Raw genomic sequence first — 19,792 nt, 5'->3', positions numbered from 1 at the left:
CCTAACTTATCCCTAATCCTCCATTTAGCCTAATCCACCCCATCCACCCATACTAACCTAGCTTAGCCACTAACTCACCCAACCTCATTAATGCCATCCACTTGCACATCTCTAACATCTCTAATCTAATCCTAAACCCAAGCCTAATCCACCCCCTAATGTTGTCACATTCCTTAAACAAGTTTAAGACTTCCCTAATCCAAACCAAAGTCTCCCCTCAAAAATCCCAACCACCAAGTCATGAGTGCTCTTACAAACCATAAAAGACTCTTACAAGCCCACTCATGACTCTTACATCCATCTTCCACACTCTTCTGTCTTCCACACTCATTCCTCTTACATCTCTCTTACATACTCAACCCCACTCATCATGCCTTTAACCAACCCTTTACCCTACCCTCTCACACTCATCCTCCTTGTGACAAGTGTCACCTTCCCATTGGTGCTAAACAAGCACAATCCATGTGCTCTCCTTTGAGTGCATCCTAGCCCTCCTTAAGCCTTCATCTCTCCTTGCATCTTAGCCCTCCATCCCTCAAGCCTGTAGCCTATAAATTGGATCCCCTCCCAAGCCATTTCATCAACAATCTTTGAGCTAAAGTTAACATGCTATTTTGAGAACCAAAGACATCAATCTTACCCTTATAATGCCAAATTGAGAGCTCACAAAGCTACCAATTTTCCATTACCCAACTCCATTGAAGAAGCTTTTGAGCATCTTGAGCATACATCCACATCAAAAGGACACATCTACAGAATCAAGAAACCATGGAGTGTTTTCTCTTGGGAGGTTTGCACTTTTTGTTTTTCTTTTTTTTGTCTAAACATATATGTGAATTTAGTTTTTGTTTTGTGAATGTTTACTTTATTTGTTAATGTTCTTTGCATACTAAATCTTGTTCTACAGTGACGAAAGTAACACCCCAATTTTTTTGTGTTCGTCAATTGATAGAAATTGCGACCTGGACACATTTCCATTTGGCACTGTCACAGATCTGAGGAAGATAGTGGAGAGCATGGTGTGTATGAGGTACAGGAAGGATTGCATTCAAGTCTTTGTAGTAACCAAAAATTTGGTGGTGGAAGAAAGTCTGTACAATCTCAGTGTGGAGAAGGTGACTCTGCATGATGTTCAAAAAATGGACTGGGCAGCCCTGGAGGACAAGATTAGGAAATGGATCTACGCCACCAAAATCAGCATGCAACTTTTATTTGCTTGAGAAAAGCAGCTGTGTGATTAGGTATTCAAGGGTTATACACAGTTGAGAGATTCCATCTTTTCTGAAGTCATGATAGAACTAGCTAAGAGGGTTCTTGACTTTGTTGAAGCCATGGCAACGGGAAAGCCATCGCTGAAAAAGGATGTTCAAGGTTCTTGACATGTATGAGACCTTGATGGAGATAATCCTTGAAATTAGTGAAATATTTTATGAAAAGCCCTACTAAGGCGTATAGACACAGGGAAAAAATTGCATCACTCTACTCGACGAGGTGGCATGGGGGATTTTAACAGAGTTTGAGAGTTCCTTAGAGAAGGAAAATTTGAAGGCAACAATTCCAGGTGGAGTCGTTCATCTAGTTATGAGATACATGGTCAATTATGTTGCTTACCCATATGATTACAAGGACACCTTCGTAAACCTAATCCCTGCTGACATGCCCTAGAACCTGGTGCAAAATTTCACTCTTGAGCTCAATGATGATGTGGATTTTGAGTCTGCTCCACTTTCGATCCACGTTAGATGGATTGCTGTGCTCCCATAGTGCAAACTTGACATGAAGGCCACACTATACAAGGACCCAGCACTATCGTACCTATTTCTAATGAACAACCTACACTACATGGTGGAAAAGGTGAAGGGGTCAAAGGTGAAATCCATGTGTGCAGACAAGTGGTTGAGGAAATAGAGTAATATGGCAAGGTAGTATGTGGCTAATTATAAGCGAGCGACATTGAGTAAAGTGCTATCATTTCTGATGGAGGAGAGGAGTTGTAGGGCTTCGCAACAAGTTTTGAAGGAGAGAGTGAAGGTGGTGAATGTGGCAATAGAAGGGGTGATAAAGAGGCATGAAGGGTGGGTTGTGTCAGATTTGTGACTATGGGAGGAGCTTGTGATATTGATATTGTAGAGGGTTATGCTGGCTTATATGTAGTGCCTCTCCCATTTGACTTCTGTAAGTCATCCTGATGGATGCAACCTTGTTGATCTTTTGTTGTGATGGATCATGATTGTGACCATGAGTGGTCTACACCGTACAGGTGATTTGATGTATCAATTTATTTGATTATGCTTATGGCTGATTTATGAGATTATGATGTGATTTATGGTTCACTAAGGTTTGTGCCAGTGGTTACCAGGACTGATGCAGTATCATGATGTTATTCCTTGATTACCTTGAGATGCGTGTAGAGATTGCACTATGTACTATTACCATGTTACACTGGACTAGGTTCCTGTAGCAGTGGTTAGTCATGTTTAGGACTGTGTTCACTTATGTGTTTTAAGTTCCTTTTTGTTGTTCTTTAATCAACCTTTATTAAATGCTTAAATGATTAGAAATGGATTGTCCATGTTGGATTCTTTGGTTATGTGCTATGGATATTTACCTTGTTATATTTTGATTCAAGATATATTTGTTACTCATGTTATGTTTTACATTTGAGATGACTTAAGGGTTAGATGTTATACTTTGATTTCAGTATCATAGATGTTAGACTACTATGCTGTTTAGTTGATCTTATTAGTATGATGATGCCATTTTGAGATGACAGTGTGTTTTATGATGACATTTGGTTATCCGATATTTGGGCATATCACTGATTATGTTATGTGATGGATTTAATGCTATGGTTATTTACTTCATTCCTTCATTGTTATGCTTTAAGCGAACATGAGTGATGTAAGTAGATTATTTTAATATAATTAAATAAATGGTTGAATTAGGTTATTTAATGCATTTATTTCTTCAACTATGTTATTATATGCAATTGCACTTGATCGTGTTATTTAGTGTGTAGGATTTATATCCCTGGTAGTGGCACATGGAGTTAATGATTCAACCATTCATATTTTACCAATGTCATCCCTAAATGGTCGATGTATCCTTAATTAAATGTTTAAATTAAACCTTTCAATGATTATTAAAATTGAACTCATTTGCATTATGTGATTAGACTAGTGAGCATGTTTGTGCATTTAGAGTTTTGCATTGTCACGAAAGTTGTTTAGGAGATTTCTATGTTTTTGGGCTTTTTAATTGATTTATTTTAATTTCGGACAGCTTTTCCATAGATGAATTCCTATTTCTAGGAATAGCCTATTTTTGTTTAGATCGATTCAAGGTTTAACTAAGTTGGCTAGTTATTTTCCCTAATCAATTATTCACTTGAAAAGTGAATAAATATCCAAAAAGGAATTTAATTCCTCACTTCTCACTTTCAAATTAGAAAGTTGGAGAGTAAAACCCAAAATCCTCTTCATGAAGATTTACTGTTTTGTTCGTTGTGGGAGCTACGAGCATGAAATTGTCACAAGGTTGAGGTTGTTGGATCCAGCTCAGGGAAACCTTGGATTACCATGATTTTTAGCTACTTCCTTGGGCTATTTATTTTATGGTTCAGATTCTCGTTTTGCCCTTTTGGCTGTGAGGTAGGGCTTTCCTATTTTATTGCTTTGTCTCTGTTTCTACTTCCATTTTTCATAGCTATTTGTTTGGAGGTTAAGAACTAGTGTTCCCCTTCATTTTTGTATGCTAGTTCTACTCGGTTGGGTGGGTACGAACATTTCCCTATTTTTCGGGATGAGGGTTTGGGGTTTTGTATTGTTATGTTGGCTATTTTTGCATATGGTGTCCAAACTTGATTATTTTTTGATTTTTGGGGTTTTTGTACCCAAAGGTCAAATGGGTTTTAATTTCAAATTTTTTTCTAAAATTTGGGGTTTTTACCTCATTTTGCATGTCGCCCTATTTTCTCGACTTTTCTTGGCATGAGTTGCATCATGGAGCTAGATTATCCATTTGGATATTAGTTAGACCTTTGTTGCACTTTTATGTTTGCATTAGGATGTGTGTTGCTTTCGTACTCTCAACGTTGTGTTTAGTTGAGTGATTTTATACCTATTGTTTTGGTTTCTTTGGAGCTTTGTTATTGTTTTGTGGACATTAGGATTCATGTAGAATCCATACTCTCGGATTGAGGCCAATTGAGTGAGTTCATAATGTTTGGTCTTGTTGCACCATTGGGATTCGTGTAAAATCCGTACTCTCGAGTTGAGGCTAGTAGAGTGATTTCATGATGTATGGTTTTATTATCTTTGGGATTCATGGAGAATCCATCCTCTCGAGTTCTTTTTGGTTGAGTGATCTTTTGAATTGTGTTCTCATCCATTCCTTGCATTATGATCTTCATGATGGTGGTGTTCCACACACGAGTATGTGCACGTACATTTGTCAGGTGACTTATGAGGCTCGATCTTCCATGGATTTGCTGAAAGTTATGATCATTGGGGTTGGGATGGGAGTATGCATGCCCATGAGCACTTGTTGTAGGATGAACATGGGTAGGGTAGGGTAGCATATGGAAGGGCTTCTATCTAGCAACTTGGTGTCCATTTCTTGGTTGACAGAGGAAGTTTTAGATAAGTGATAACTAAATATAATGTGTGTTTGGTAATAAAACATAAGATAATTAAAAAATTGGATTGTGCACCTTCCGTTGGGAAGTTGATGCTACCGATACTAGCTAGGGCTTGTCGATGCCAAGCGAATCTCCATGATGTTAGCCCCTACTTAGTAGCCTATTGAGTGTTTGACTAGGACCTGTACTCCTTGCATTGTCTTAGGTTCTTGGTTATAGCCATCATACTATTTGGCGTGAGTGTTAGCCATGGATGTTGTTTTTGTGTGTTTGTGGTTGGATCTTTATCTCCATTAGCATGACGTGTGTGGACCTACAGGTGCCATGTGGTTGGGAGGCATAGCTACCTATACCACTGCTAGGGACCAATGTATAGAGATGGTCTTTTATCCTAGTGCAACCATTGCTAGATGTTTTCACTTGATACTTTGGGTTTCAGAGTATGCTTTCTTGTGATTTATGCTTTCATTGGAATGCTTGGATATCATGTTTAGATGATGTTAGTTTATTTGATGCATTCCCATATTATGATGTTTAGCATATGACTAGATGATGTGAATTGTTGTATTGGATTATCTATTGCTTATTGGTTAGCATGTTAGATTTCCTTATTAGGATGATTAGCATGTGATAGGTGATGTTATCTACTAGTAGGATTATCTTATGCTTTACTACTAGCATGTTAGATTTCTTTATGCTTATATTGTAGCATGTTTTAGTAGTGACATCCCTATTACAATAGTACCGATGATCTAATCAATGGCTTGAAATGTTACACGCGGGGGGTGGCTAGGATCCATGACGGTCTTATGATGCTATTGACAGTTGGGAGGAATCACATACTTAGTTCATTGTTCAGTTAGTGTGATGTTATTTCTATATAGTGAGATGTTGTTTATGTTCACTAGGATGTTACTTTCAGTACATCCTTTATTGCTTTGGTTTAGATGGATAGATGTTCCTCTTTCTTGTTTCATTGCATCTTGTTGTTTTTGCACTCGAGTGTTCACTCCTTGATGTATGTGGATTTGTTACTCCCCAGTGTGGAGGTTTGTTTGCCCGTTTCATTCCTCATTTTGATCCTTAGAGTGGTTTTCTTGCTTTCTTGGGTGACCATTTATCAGCATGGTGCAATACAATATTGTATCATATGCCCATTGATATTGTATTGTGCGTCCCCTAATTCTATCACACGCCTCTTAGAAAAATACCATGTGATACTTTCTAGTATCGCACCTCCTTGTAAGAACTATCATACGATACCCTTAAAGTATCGCATGCCTTCGAGAGAAGTATCACCCAGCCCTTGAAAGTGTCGCCCTCCATCCTTAGGAATGTTGTGTGTTACTTTCTAGTGCTGTATTAAAGTATTGCCTAGATTTTTGCAAAAACCTATGCAGGTAGACAATGGGCACTTTTTGGTTTGATCCGAACTTTTTGGGAGTTGTTTGGGGTACCCTCTTAGGCATTCTTCAGTCCTTTGGTGTTGTATTTTGAATTTAGAATGTGTTCAATTCGAATTCATTTTTGTGTTCTTTGTCATCAGTCATTTTAGTTAGTAGTGGCATTTGGAGATTCATTGGTTGCCATGATGGTGGTCAAGTCTTTTGTTGTGATCTTTGTGATCCATGTATGTTGTTGTCATGTGAACTTACACTTATCTTAAAAAAATATATTCTAGCTTGTATTTCATCCTTGTTTCCAAGGATCTTTGGGTGGGGCATTACATTAAAGGTCATTCTTGGGTAGATTTGAGAGGCAGCTGGAGAGAAAATATACGGCAGATGATTTGGAGAACTTTGTGCTCGATCTCTTCAATGGTGGGAACTCATCCATGAGCTCAAAAAGAAGCCAAAGATGAGAAGGTTCATTAGCCCCTTGTAATGTGTTCGGTAGTAGAGCTCAAAGAGCATAGAGGGCATTTACACCATTTCAAAGAAGAAATTTGACAAGAAGTTTTGAGGTCGTTTAGCCAATTAGTTTACGATTCATTCCTAAAATGAATCCATCTAAATTATTTTTGGACTTTGTGTAAATTGTGTTCGATTTGTCATCGACTGGCTCGAAAATTCATTGGCATGTCATATTCGACTTTAATAATCTTGTGTGTATATATTTTGTTGAAAGTCGATAGGCATTTATGTGGTCAAAATTAATATAAAATCATAAATCGTTTAATTTGAACATAATTTTTAGTATCGTTAAAACTAAATCACATTTATTGTCTAAAATAGAAACATGTTAACGTTCGGCTTTGTTTACCATTGATTTCTTATGCTTTTTAACAAATTTGTTAAGTCTTTATAGTGTTGCTATGGGTTATACATTTTAGCATAATTATGATTTATTTCAATAATTGAAAAAGTTGCTATGGGTTATACATTTTACATTAATTATGATTCATTTCAATAATTGAAAAAGTAAGTTGGTGGAGACTGAGAAAATTTAGCTTAATATTAAGATGTATATGCATTAAAACAAGTTAAAAAAAATATTCAAAATATTTGGAAGGTTTCTTCAATGTCACATGGAATATTTCATGAACAATTGCATGAGATTTTACATGTGTAGATTCTAGATTATGTAAGACTTAAAAAAAGTGGATGCATTATAATTATAAGCTCTAGGCTTCTACTTTCATGGTTTACAATTTATAAATAATTTTAATATTTGTCACTAGCATCCTTCACAACTAGACCTCTTTACCATCTCAGTGGTAACTAGTTGTTCTTTTGTGTCTTTTCATCCTTCTTACCCCAACATGGAGTAAAACTCCCAATTAATCAAAAGTGGAAACAAAGCAGTTAGGTCTCTAATGATGATATTGACACTCTACACCAACTACATAAAATTAGATAAATTCATCATCTCAAGTATATATAAATTTGATATTTATTACTAGAAATGTTGTAGCGCAAATTATAACAATTAAAAAAACTTAAATAGATATATGTATATGATGTAGATTTACCTAGTTATCTCATATCTATGTCCACAAAGTCTTATTCTTTAATTTTTCAAGGTTGTCAATACAATTTCTCAACCCTTCATTTCTCCTTGATTGAATAAATCTTAGCTCTACCCAAGATAATAAATTCAATGGAGAAATATTTGATTGCAAAGAAAATTATTAAATATGTATACAACACAATATGTTAAATGCCAAAAAAATTATTTAATCATGATGAAAAATTGGTTAACCCAAAGGAAATAACTTTTATCTCATAAAAAACAATAAAATTTCTTAAGTCAAACTTAAAACTACAATACTCAAATAATATCCATAGCTTTAATCTACAAGCCACTTCCTCCAAGATCCAATTCCAATTTCTAAAGAGAGTTAGTTGCTCAATAGATAACCCATTACAATAAATTATAATACACTATAATGATTATCCAAAAAGTATTGTCCATAGTCCTTAGTTATAGTATCATCAATGTCATCAAATATAATGAGCTATTTCTAACATTTACTTTACAAATGAGAGACTCATAAATAATTGAACTTGGTTTCATAATGATTTTACTATTTCTAGCTCACACTTTTTTAATTTTTTTTGTTTTTTAGTTGAGATTGAAATAACAATATTGTTGAATATATACACTCAAACTATGTTCCTTTATTGTTGTAGTAAGATGCAAGTTTGAATTATTTTTACTTTCAAAAGTATATTAATGATATATGCCCAAAACAAAGCCGATTTTGAGAGCATGTTTATGTATTTCGGTAACATTTATTGATAGTCATCTAATAGTTTGTAATAATTATCTAATACTTATTTGAAAGTAATTGAATATCTATAAGTATTACTAGGTTCATCATGTGAGTTTTGCAAAGCCTCAAGAATAGAAGATCTTAAGATCATGTGACTGGTAATTGGATATCTATTTGTATTGCTAGGTTCACTCACATGAGTTTTGCAAAGCTTGGAGAATAGAATATCTCTAGATCATGTGACAAAATCTTTTCTATTGGCCATTAATTTAGGATACATGTTGATGAGACAACAAAAACCTCTAGCAAAATCTTAAACAATAATTGGAAAAACCAAAACAAGCAATTTACTCTAAGGATAATAAATTATGTCTAAGATATTGATCCAAACCAATTCAATTGAAAATATTAAAAAAAGGTTTGTATTTTAAATGAAATTGATAGATCTATAAAACTACAATCTAAATCTTTGTCAGCTATATAGCTGTCATGCCCAAAAATTGGGGCAAGAACAGAACACCAATTTTTTTTTGAAAAATAAAGACTTTATTTAATACATACTAACATCGAATACATTGTGAAAAGATGACGACAATACTAGTTTTGGTTTATAAAGTTTCACAATTAGTTTAAAGAGTTCAAGGATATTAGTCTCTGATTATAACCTTGATTAGGGTAAAGGTAAGTTGAAGTACTCATAGAGGATTTCATTCCTTGATTCAAGAGTTAGATAACCATTTGGACTTCAATTACATTTCATAAGGATATAGGGTCGATATCCAAACACACTGTATTGGATTCAAGGCCATAAATCATAGTGCTGTAGGAACACTTAGTTTGGGTTGAATGAGTCGATCAATTTAGCATTAGGCTCAAATTACAAAGGTATGACATCAAGTTCAAAATTCATTTTAAGGTTTCCAAGTTCTTAAGTTGATTATGATACTATCCCTTATTACAATATGCTAGGTCAATCTTTAGGAGGATCTAAATTTTGCATTGAAGGGGTTAATCTATCATAACATACTAATACTTAATTCTAGATATTATCATAACCTATTTAGAAATAATTAAAAACATGAAATATTTACCTTAAAACTATTTATGACATCTAACTTCTCTTCTAACATAACTTGACTCATCTTATTGAGTTATTTAGTTGATTTCACTCATCATACTTTCAAACATTCTCATCTTCTATTAAATAAAAATTATTAAGTTATGTACCTTGTACCTAATTATTACTATTTGTTAAATGTTGTCCTAATAAAATCAACATATCTATTTCAAGTTCATAAAACCACAATTTAACACTTTTCAACTTAAATCACAATTTCATTTTCATCTTTAAAATACATTCTTACACCACTATCAGGTTATCTACATAAGACCCCTTCAATAACTCCCCAAACCTATACATTAGGAATTCAAATTTAAATAAATCCATAATTAAATACATAAATTTATTATAAGACATTATTCAAAATGCCTTCCTAAGTAAAATAATTTAATTCTAGATGATAAAACATCACTAACTTAAAATTACCCCACTTGCTTACTTACTTACTATATACTCCTAATTCCTATACTTGGCCCCCTTAGCCAAAGTTACATCCTATTAAAAATAATCTTTATTAAAATAATTTAAAATCCATTTTATTTTATTTTTAAATACCCAATACACTTAGCCCTATCATAAAACATTACATTTTATATTAAACTGAACTAAATCAATCCTATCTCCTATCTAACTACTCCTAGTAACATCCTACTCCTAACATCATAATTTAACCCTCTAACTACAAACACTTATATTATATTACTCATGGAACTAGAATAACTTAATAAGTCAAAATATCCAAATTAAATATTAAATAATAATATCTCAAGTTCCTAAACTTATTATCTATTAAGTCTGATTACTATCTAAACTGCACCATAAACATTCCTAAGTTACTTAACCCCTATCCTAAGTCTACCCCTTGCCCACTTAACAAGTGGCTGACCCACCTTTCTAGGGACTCCTCCCAAGGGAGGCACATGATCACATTCAAGGTTGGACACTCACCATGGTTGCAGACCCAAGGTGGATGGTGGTATTGCATGGTGAGAGGGGAATCCAAGGTTAGTTTTCTAATAAAGTCAAGGAGGAATAAAACTGCCCTTTTTCCATTAGGACTAGCTATCCTCCATCAAAATCGTGCATGCCTAAGATATACATATTTCCTATACATCAATGCTCCTACATCAACACTAGTACCCTAGTACTTAAGGATACCGGCTACAAAAATGTCAGTAGTTCATCAATGCATTTGACATGAGTATGAGAATTCACCAGTCATTAGGAAATATGTTGTCATCCACCAAAAAATGTTGTGTTAACTGTAGCATGAAATAGATGGTCTGCACACTCTTAATCATAGTTTGTTACCTGATTGTGGTTACCTAACTCGATGGTGTTGAATGGGGATTGACGTTTTGGTTGGGGATTGACAATTGTGCACTTGATTGGCAGCTGCCAATTACCTAACCCATATCTCATATCTATGAATTTAAATCATCGATGGGCTTCTATGGTGTGTCCATTTGGCAATTATTTGCATGCTTAGCATTTGCGTGAGATTTGCATATTGGACAATTTTGACTTAAAGAATTCCATAGACAAGCATCAGGAGTTGAGAAGCACAAGGGTGAGTGTGGGGAGGATTCCCTCCACTTGCTAGAACTCCAATATCACCATTGACATGCCCAACCCATCCAATGTCAAAAAAAATTTCACGATCGCTTTTGTCACTTTTGTTGCCATCTCGCTTGTAGAATATAAACACTATACAAAGAGGGAGTTCTGGATGTTTGGGTGTGAAGGGAAGTAGTGTATTAATAGGGTTACGTTGGGGAGAAGTTTGTGGACTTCGATTTGTGAAGTCAACTTTATTTTGGATTTCTTCTCCCTCCTTTTTCCGTCAGTGGAACCCATCCTTTGACCAAGAAGCCTAAGTTTATGTGTCTTCTATCCCATTTTTACTATTTTCATTTATTTGATCTAATTATTTGTATTATCTATAGATTGTCAATAAAATTGAAATTGTCTTAGTTTTCTAGTCCATACCTACAATATGCAAAGGCATTGGGCATTGCCCATTTGAAATGATTAAAATAATAGTTAGTTCTCCCCCATTATCGAGATAAAAAAATATTAGGGTCATTTCAACACACTTTTTCATCTCTTTTGATAACAAAGATAACTCTTCTTTTGATAACTGTTATAGAGAGGAGGCACTGGCATTAGAGGAATGAGAACAGACAAAAATCTGTCTTCCAAGTAATTTACTTATTTGATCTATATTTTATGATCTTTGCATGTTTGAGTTGTTGTGATGGGTGTTGCTAGAATTTTATAATATTTGTGTGATTTTTTATGTTTGCAATGGTTAGGATTTGTAAATGTCTACATGTTGTGATTCTTCAGTAATTTTACCATTTGTAGGCTGTTTTTACCCTTTCTTTTGTTCTTATAGATGAATTAAAGCTCATCGTAGAAACTTTTTAGAGTTTCTTGACGTTGTATTTATGTTAGAGTTTTTGTATCACCTTTATTCGAGAGTTTTTCCTATCTTTGACCTCATCATAGAAACTTTTTAGTGTTCTTGATGTTGCAATTTTTTTAGGGTTTTTGTGTCACTTTTACTCAAGAGTCTTTTATATTTTTGACCCCTTTTATATTCTTCCATTTTAAAAGGTAGGGTTTCTTTCTTAAAAATTTAGTACTATTTCATTAATCTTTTTATAGCTTCAAACCCTAAACAAACACATATCAACAAAGATTATAGTTTCATATAAACACCATTTCAACTCGACACCTTTTTATAAAACCCCCATTTGTGGACTATTGTTGGCAATTTTTTAACTCAATTAAATCTAAGACTACAGTTAATAATGTAATAAACCTAAGGCATTCACATAAAATCCCCAAATTTTCTCCCAAACATTAAACCTGAGACTGTTGTTAAACCAATGGCATTTGCATTAAATCCTCAGTTAAATCAAGGTCTATACCTCTGTAGTTAATAATGTAATAAATACAACAAGTGACACTCATACTATACAAATAGCCCAATTTTAATTATGTTATATCAACTATTCTTTTTTCTCATAGTTCATATGCTTGGACAACATGCAAGAAACGTGTTAAGGAAGACTAATTTTGAAAAGGACAATATAAATTTTTTTGCTCATTCATAATTAATATAATCACCTATTTAAATTTCACATTTCAAATATTAATGCAAATTGAGTGAACCCTTTAATGCATGATGCATGTGGACTCTTGAGTGTCATCTTAGGCACTTCTATGTTTCCAACCTATAATATCTATAATATAATATATATATTCTCTCTGGGTGGCACTCAAATGATATCATGCATACAATCCACCAATTCATCATTTATTATAAGAATTCATGCAAATCATCTACATGTTCTAATTTACAATTTTTCTCTATCTTCCACTACTCTGGTATATAAAGTTGTTCAATGAGGGCTACAAATTTAAACTAGGCTAAGATTGAGTAGGTGCTTTCCCATATTTTTTGATCTACTTTCCTTTCTTTTGAAAGCCCTCCTTGCAAAATAACCTCTGACCCATAGAGTCACATCTTCATTGATCTTGATCATTATGAAAAATATAATCCTATAAATAATAATCATACTCAATAACACTAAAAGATCCCACCATTTTGAGCACTTAATGTCTATTTGAAATACTGTAGAAACCACATTTTCGCCTGATATCTTGGGATAGTAAGGGTATTGGTTATCAAATTCTAGGCCTAACAAATTGTACTGGTAATGACCCTATTAAATTGTCAAAGATACCTATTTCAGAAAATCCCATAAAATCTTTTTGCTATTTATTGTAGCTTATAAGCCAACACATATATGGAGGGATTCCATAGTTTTCAAAGTGAAAATTTTCTTCAATTGGAAATTATGCATCATAATAATGTTAGGCAAGGTTTTCTTACCTGTAATGCCCAATAGTGGAAACTGATGTAAGACATGGGATATCACCACACAAGCTTTGGAATATCTTTTGGAAGCCTAAAATATACTGATACTAGCATGAACATTCCATGAAAAGAGAGTTATATTAATATTTTTTAGATACTTCTCAGCTCTATTTAGGAGAGAAATTAATTACAAGGAAAATAAATGATGAAAAAATCCTAAATAGCTAGCTTGTCAAAGATGTGTAATCTTTGGCACTAACTATTGTACACTAATGTGAGCAATGTTTTCACAATTTCACATTTCCTAGATGTTTAAACAAGGGCAAGGATCCAAAAATTCATTTTGCGAAGCTTTAAAGGTGGACCATAAGATTAGACCATAAATAAATGAATACTCAAAGTAGATGGCAACAAGAATTTTAGCAAGACTTCCATGGTTGGACAGGAAACTTTCTAGCATTACAATCAAGTGAAAGGTAGTATATATCCTACCTCAAAGATTTAGAGGATCTAAAGAGGGCCACTAGATTCATAGAATAATAAACTTGCTGAAATTGGTTCTTTACCTTTTTTATCCTAATATTCTTGTAATGCACTTAAATCTTGATCATCACAACATAGTCAAGATGATCCAATCCTTTGCATGAAAATAATTATGATAAAGATGAATAAGTAGACACCACATAATGAATATTGCTAATGGATATTAGTGATATAGCCTGTGATACAGGAGACTAGGCCATGGGTATTAATTATTTAGTTGAATTTTCTCTCAAGTCTTGAAACATATATTTATTTCTTTACTATCCTTCTCTTTCCTAATGATGGAGCATAGAATATGATCTAAAACAATACTAAAAAACATACACAATTGAATTCAAAAATTAAATTCCATATTAGTTTAGTCTTGTCCAACTTTATAATGGAAGATCTTTGGATCTTATTCCCTTGATATTTTTCTAAGGATTTTTTCTCAAGAAAAAAAATAAATATAGAAAGTAATTACCTGAATGCTAGCACCAATGATAATAGCCATGAGGAAGTTAGGCACAACTCTAGCTATGACCATCATGAGACTTTCCACCACTGTAACACTTACATATAGGCACAACACAAAAAAGGCATAGTGGATGAACCCAAGATGTAGCCTAACCATGTAATAACAAACTATCCCTAATATTATTGAAATCATAAGCAAATATGACATCTGTAATAGAGTATTACCCACCATGAAAGCCACAACTCCATAATGCCCATTTATCCTCTCTCATTGAAATACCTACATCACACAACAAAAATAACAATTTCATTTAGAATTATGAAATTTCCACAATCCATAATGATCTAGTTGAAGATAATTCCATTTAGTTCACCCAAGCCATGAAAACATGATGCAGTGCAAGGCAGGAGAATCCCCAAAGGAGATTTCCTAGCCCCCAACAACTAACCACACAACGGAAACTGAATAACAATGCAACACGAATGCAAGATCTAATACCAAATCACAAAATATTCAAGATGATCCAATCCTTAGCATCAATTGGTTTCATGTCATTATGAATATCATCTCTATTGAATGGTCAAATTCCAATCCTTCAAAAACTAGCTATAATATTATCAGGTGCACAGGCAAGTTTGAAAGCTTTGTTTGCTAGTTCTACTAATTTTGTTCTCCTTATTTCTATGTGTGAATGTATAACCATCCATTTTGACCTCTCAAATTTGAAATATGCCTTGAATGGAGAAATTAAACTTACATCTAAAGGCTGAAGTCAATGACTAGTGTGAGCAAGCAATGTAAGAAGATCTATGCCTAGAGATCTTGCCTCTTGAATTGTGGCAAAGAAAACATGGCTTCCATGTCCATCAAAAATAAGGAGATGCCTATTTTTGGATGAAGCATCACTTGAAATAGATCTAGCAAAATGATTTAGCCAATTTAAGAGCAATTCTTTTATCATCCATCCATGTGCTTGTGCTGCCATACACGCTTCAACTTCACAATTGACAATGTAATTTCTAAGTTTTCCTTTTTCTTTGAAAAGGTAAAATCCCAATTTTTTGTGACCTTCTACATTGATACAACATAGTATTGTAATCCATTCTCTACTTTTAGCTAAGATTTGAGGTACACTTCTACTTCCCAACTTTGCAATCACTTTCATCCCATAGTTTCTGTCTTTTTGTATTCCTATTCCATCATAGTTCCAAATGTGTTTTGGTTCATAATGGTTAGCATCATACAATGTTTTCAAATTAGTATAAAATCTTCCACAATACTTGGTCATAGCATCACTACTCTATCCATATCTAGACCCTCTGTAGTCCTTATTCTCAAATCTGGATGTCTTTTGTGGAATCCAACCCACCATGATCTACCAAGTAATCCATTTTTGAATGGATTTGGTCTTGTTTGGCATATGTGAGCCACATGTGACTTCAGCTGAATTATCTCCAATCCACGACCAAGTTGAGCTAAATCTTTAAACCACTCAACAACTTCTAGCTCTTCTTCTAAGGAGAGAATTATTGGTGGTCCCTTGGTTTTTGTTTTTGTTAGTCCTACTAGCCAATACGATAAGCTACTAATAGGGATTCCCCACTTCTTTCTTTCTCCTCTTATTGAAAAATAATTATCTTCAACATCTTCAATTGCATGTTCCATATCCTCTTGCATCCATTGATTTCCTTGGAATCTTTTCTTATTCTTTTGGTGGTTAGAGGATTTGGCAACACCATCTACACTACTTGTGTTACCAGGAGTTCTCTTGGCTGAATTGTCCCCATCATCAGAGTCAACATGATGTAATTTAACACATCGTGGATAACGAGAATTCATTTTTCTAGTAGTTCTTTTACTTTTTCCCTTTCTTGTTGTCATACCAAATAAATAGAATAATAACGTACATTAGATGATGGAAACATTGGAGAAGATTTCTTTTTGTTGTTTTGTAGTTTGTGATAGAAATGGTATAATATATTGTTATTTTTACCTTAAATATGAAAGAATAACATTCTGGAATGATCTTAGTACAACATTTGAAAAGAATAATTGCATACATTAAATATGATGTTCGAAAAGAATAACATCATACGTTAAACATGATGCAAACATTATGTGGGTTGTAACATATATTATATATCAAAGATTATGTGGGTTGTAACATATATCATATATGTTCAATAAATTATGACATAGATGGTATAGTATGTTGTTATTTTTTACAAATGTTGTATGGTATTTTTCCAATCATTCTTATAAATGACAACATACATTATATGATGGATTGCAACAAATTTCTATAATGGATTATGAAATAAATGTCATTATGACACAAATGGTATAGTACATTGTTCTCTTTACCTTTGGTCTTACTAGAACATGTGAAAAGAATAACAACATATAACATTTGAAAAGAATAAAAACATATATTACATATGACTTTGATCTTACTACAACATCTATAATGAATAACAACATGCATTAAATATGATGTAACATAGATTATATGGACTGAACATATTTTTGTAGTGGATTATGATACAAATGGTAGAATATGTTGTTATTTTTTTCAAATGTTGTATGTTGTATGTTGTTGGTACATAATTGAAATATGATGGACTGTAACAACATACATTGATAGAATAATATAGAGGACTGTAACATAATTGAAATATGATGGACTGTAACAACATACATTGATAGAATAACATAATGGACTGCAACATTATTGAAATATGATGGATTGCAACAACATACATTATCAGAATAACATAATGGTAAAATACTTGGATCCTCTAATATCCTAAGAAATTGATGTTACGAGGCCCTTTGATATTTTAAGCAACTTAGTTCTAGACAGTCAAGTAACTTGAGTTCATCAGAGGATGTAAACACATTTGTAAAATAATTCTTTCACCACGAGTCATATAAAAAGAGAATTTTCCCTCCGAACAATTTAAATAAATGAATTTGGAAAAGTGATATTGTTTGTGGCTTTCTTTCCAAAATTGGGCCTTTTTCTAAGAATTCTCAGAATGGTTGATCCGTGGCTTTGAAACTTTGTAACTTGATTGGTTGTGGTTTCCTAGGGAAGGTTTTGATTTGTGTTACATTAATTATTGGCTTGCTAGGAGTGGATTTTGAATTGTGTTCTATTAATTGTTAGATTTGGATGGATTGGGGAGCTCAGACATATCCATCGATGTGATTACAGGTACTTCAACTTTTCTTGTTAAAGACTCCACAGTTACTTGTCAAAGACACCAATTCCTTTGCTTGGGTTGAAGATTTGTCATAGCTGGGTTGAAGATTTGTTAGAGATGGGTTGAGCTATCAAAAAGATGTTTATTTATTTATATCTATATACGTCTTGGAAGTTGAACAAATTTACATTAGTCATCACATAGGCATCAAGTAATGAGTTGATGTCTTGTCCATGAGTTTGGACATCTGTTTTGTAAATTTGTACAGTTTGAAATATAATATCTATGAAGTGTTTCTTTAAATTGTGTATAGAGTAGTTGCCTTATGAAAGCTACCATTTTATATTGTTTTAAATCAAACACACAATGAATGTTTTTATCTAGAACTAGTATGAACTTTAGTAAATCAATGATATATACAAGGAAAAACTATAATGATTTAATTTTAACTAATTAATGATAAATAAATACATGAAAATTAGTTTCTTATTGTTAGTCCCTGCCTTATATAAGGCAGGGAACTAATGTTCTCGGATTCTCCCTACAATTAATTTTAGGAATCTAAATAATACCCAGATCTAAGATTTGCATAATAACTATTTAATAAATAAATTTTCTACAAATTTTCTAATTTTATGATTGGTGAATGGAAAATTTCCTGGGGTTTTGAACATTTATAAATGAAATTAATAAAAAGCCAAAATGCTATCCAATGATAGCTGTAAATGGGTAATGCATTGGGCAAAGATAGTGAAAAGATAAGGACGGATTTAATGCTCTTAGCAAGAGGGTCATTTGAAGTTGTAGTCGATGACTAGATGTGGTGACTGTAGCATTGGCTAATTTTTCCATAAACCATTTACTCTCCCATCATTTTCACAAAGCATGTCACTAAGTTAACACCACCAAATTTGGAGGTGAAAGAATGTATTTTAAAAATAGCAGATTTAACCTTGATATATCTCTCATGCGTTGATTTGTGACCAATCGCAATACCATTAGAATAATATAGGTCATCTTAGATTTATGTAAAAAATTTTATTTTAAATGTGTCCATGACATACCGAGGATGACAAATAAGAACGAGTTGTAGGTATCTTAAATTTGAGTATTTTTTTTGATATATCTTTTATAATATATTTTAATATATTTATTATTATTTTAATAGATAAGCATTATTGTTATTGTGAAATTATATATTGACTTAAATGCATATTTTCATATATTATTATTTTTAACATGAAATCATATATTAGCTTTAAATGTATAATTTTATAGAATATACTCAATATATATTAAATTTTAAATATTTTTGATGATATATTTAATATTAAAATTATATTAATTAAAAAATCTAATAATATATTGATAAGTAGGAGATGATTTCCACAGCTAGTCAAATTGTGATGTGAATATCAGGATTTAACTGTGTGATTTTTGAGTCAAACTCGATGACCCATGTTTCATGAGTAGTGATTCAACATGAATCCATCTCTCATGAGAATAAATGGAACACTTAGCACTCATTGGATCTAGGTGATGCTCACAGGGGTGAAGCACCGGGACTTCCCGGGAGGTCACCCATCCCAGTACTAGTTAAGCGCGCTCAGGCTGGAGTAGTACTGGGATGGGTGACCTCCCGGGAAGTCCCGGTGCTTCACCCCTGTGAGCATCACCTAGATCCAATGAGTGCTAAGTGTTCCATTTATTCTCATGAGAGATGGATTCATGTTGAATCACTACTCATGAAACATGGGTCATCGAGTTTGACTCAAAAATCACACAGTTAAATCCTGATATTCACATCATAATAATATATTTTTAATATCTAAATATAGATTAGTGTAAAGTATATTTAGTAATTATATTTTTTCTTCTTTAAATTGATATTGAATAAATGAATGTTAAATATTAATTTTAAAATTTATTCTTACTATTAATTTAGAATTATTTATTATACCACATTTAATAAAAAATTATAATAAAATAAAATTTAATTAAAAAGAAAATACAAATATCAATATTTTACCATAATTTATTAAAAATATATTCATGAATATGAGAATATATTTTTTTAGATGGTTGGAATATGCTTTGCTTAGATTTAGTTTTATGTTGTTAATGCTATGTTTTTGGACTTTAAATTTCAATGAAATAGTATAAATTCAATATTTTTAGCTTATTCAAATAAAATAATTTATCCATAAAATTAAATTATTCTAC

At 32.8% G+C, this 19,792-nt stretch overlaps 2 pseudogenes; one reads left to right on the top strand and one right to left on the bottom strand.

Moving 5' to 3' along the window:
• LOC149577452 (exocyst complex component EXO70A1-like) overlaps window positions 1–6,500 on the top strand; it is a 97,870-nt pseudogene extending 91,370 nt beyond the window's left edge.
• Window positions 6,501–12,902: 6,402 nt separating this feature from the next.
• LOC149577450 (ABC transporter G family member 11-like) overlaps window positions 12,903–19,792 on the bottom strand; it is a 116,568-nt pseudogene continuing 109,678 nt past the window's right edge.

The sequence above is a fragment of the Cupressus sempervirens genome, chromosome 1, assembly GCF_028749045.1.
Source record: "Cupressus sempervirens isolate cs-2001-9-10 chromosome 1, ASM2874904v1, whole genome shotgun sequence".
NCBI lineage: Eukaryota > Viridiplantae > Streptophyta > Pinopsida > Cupressales > Cupressaceae > Cupressus > Cupressus sempervirens.
The sequence above is the reverse complement of the archived record's forward strand: the minus strand, read 5'-3'. Positions and strand labels throughout refer to the sequence as shown.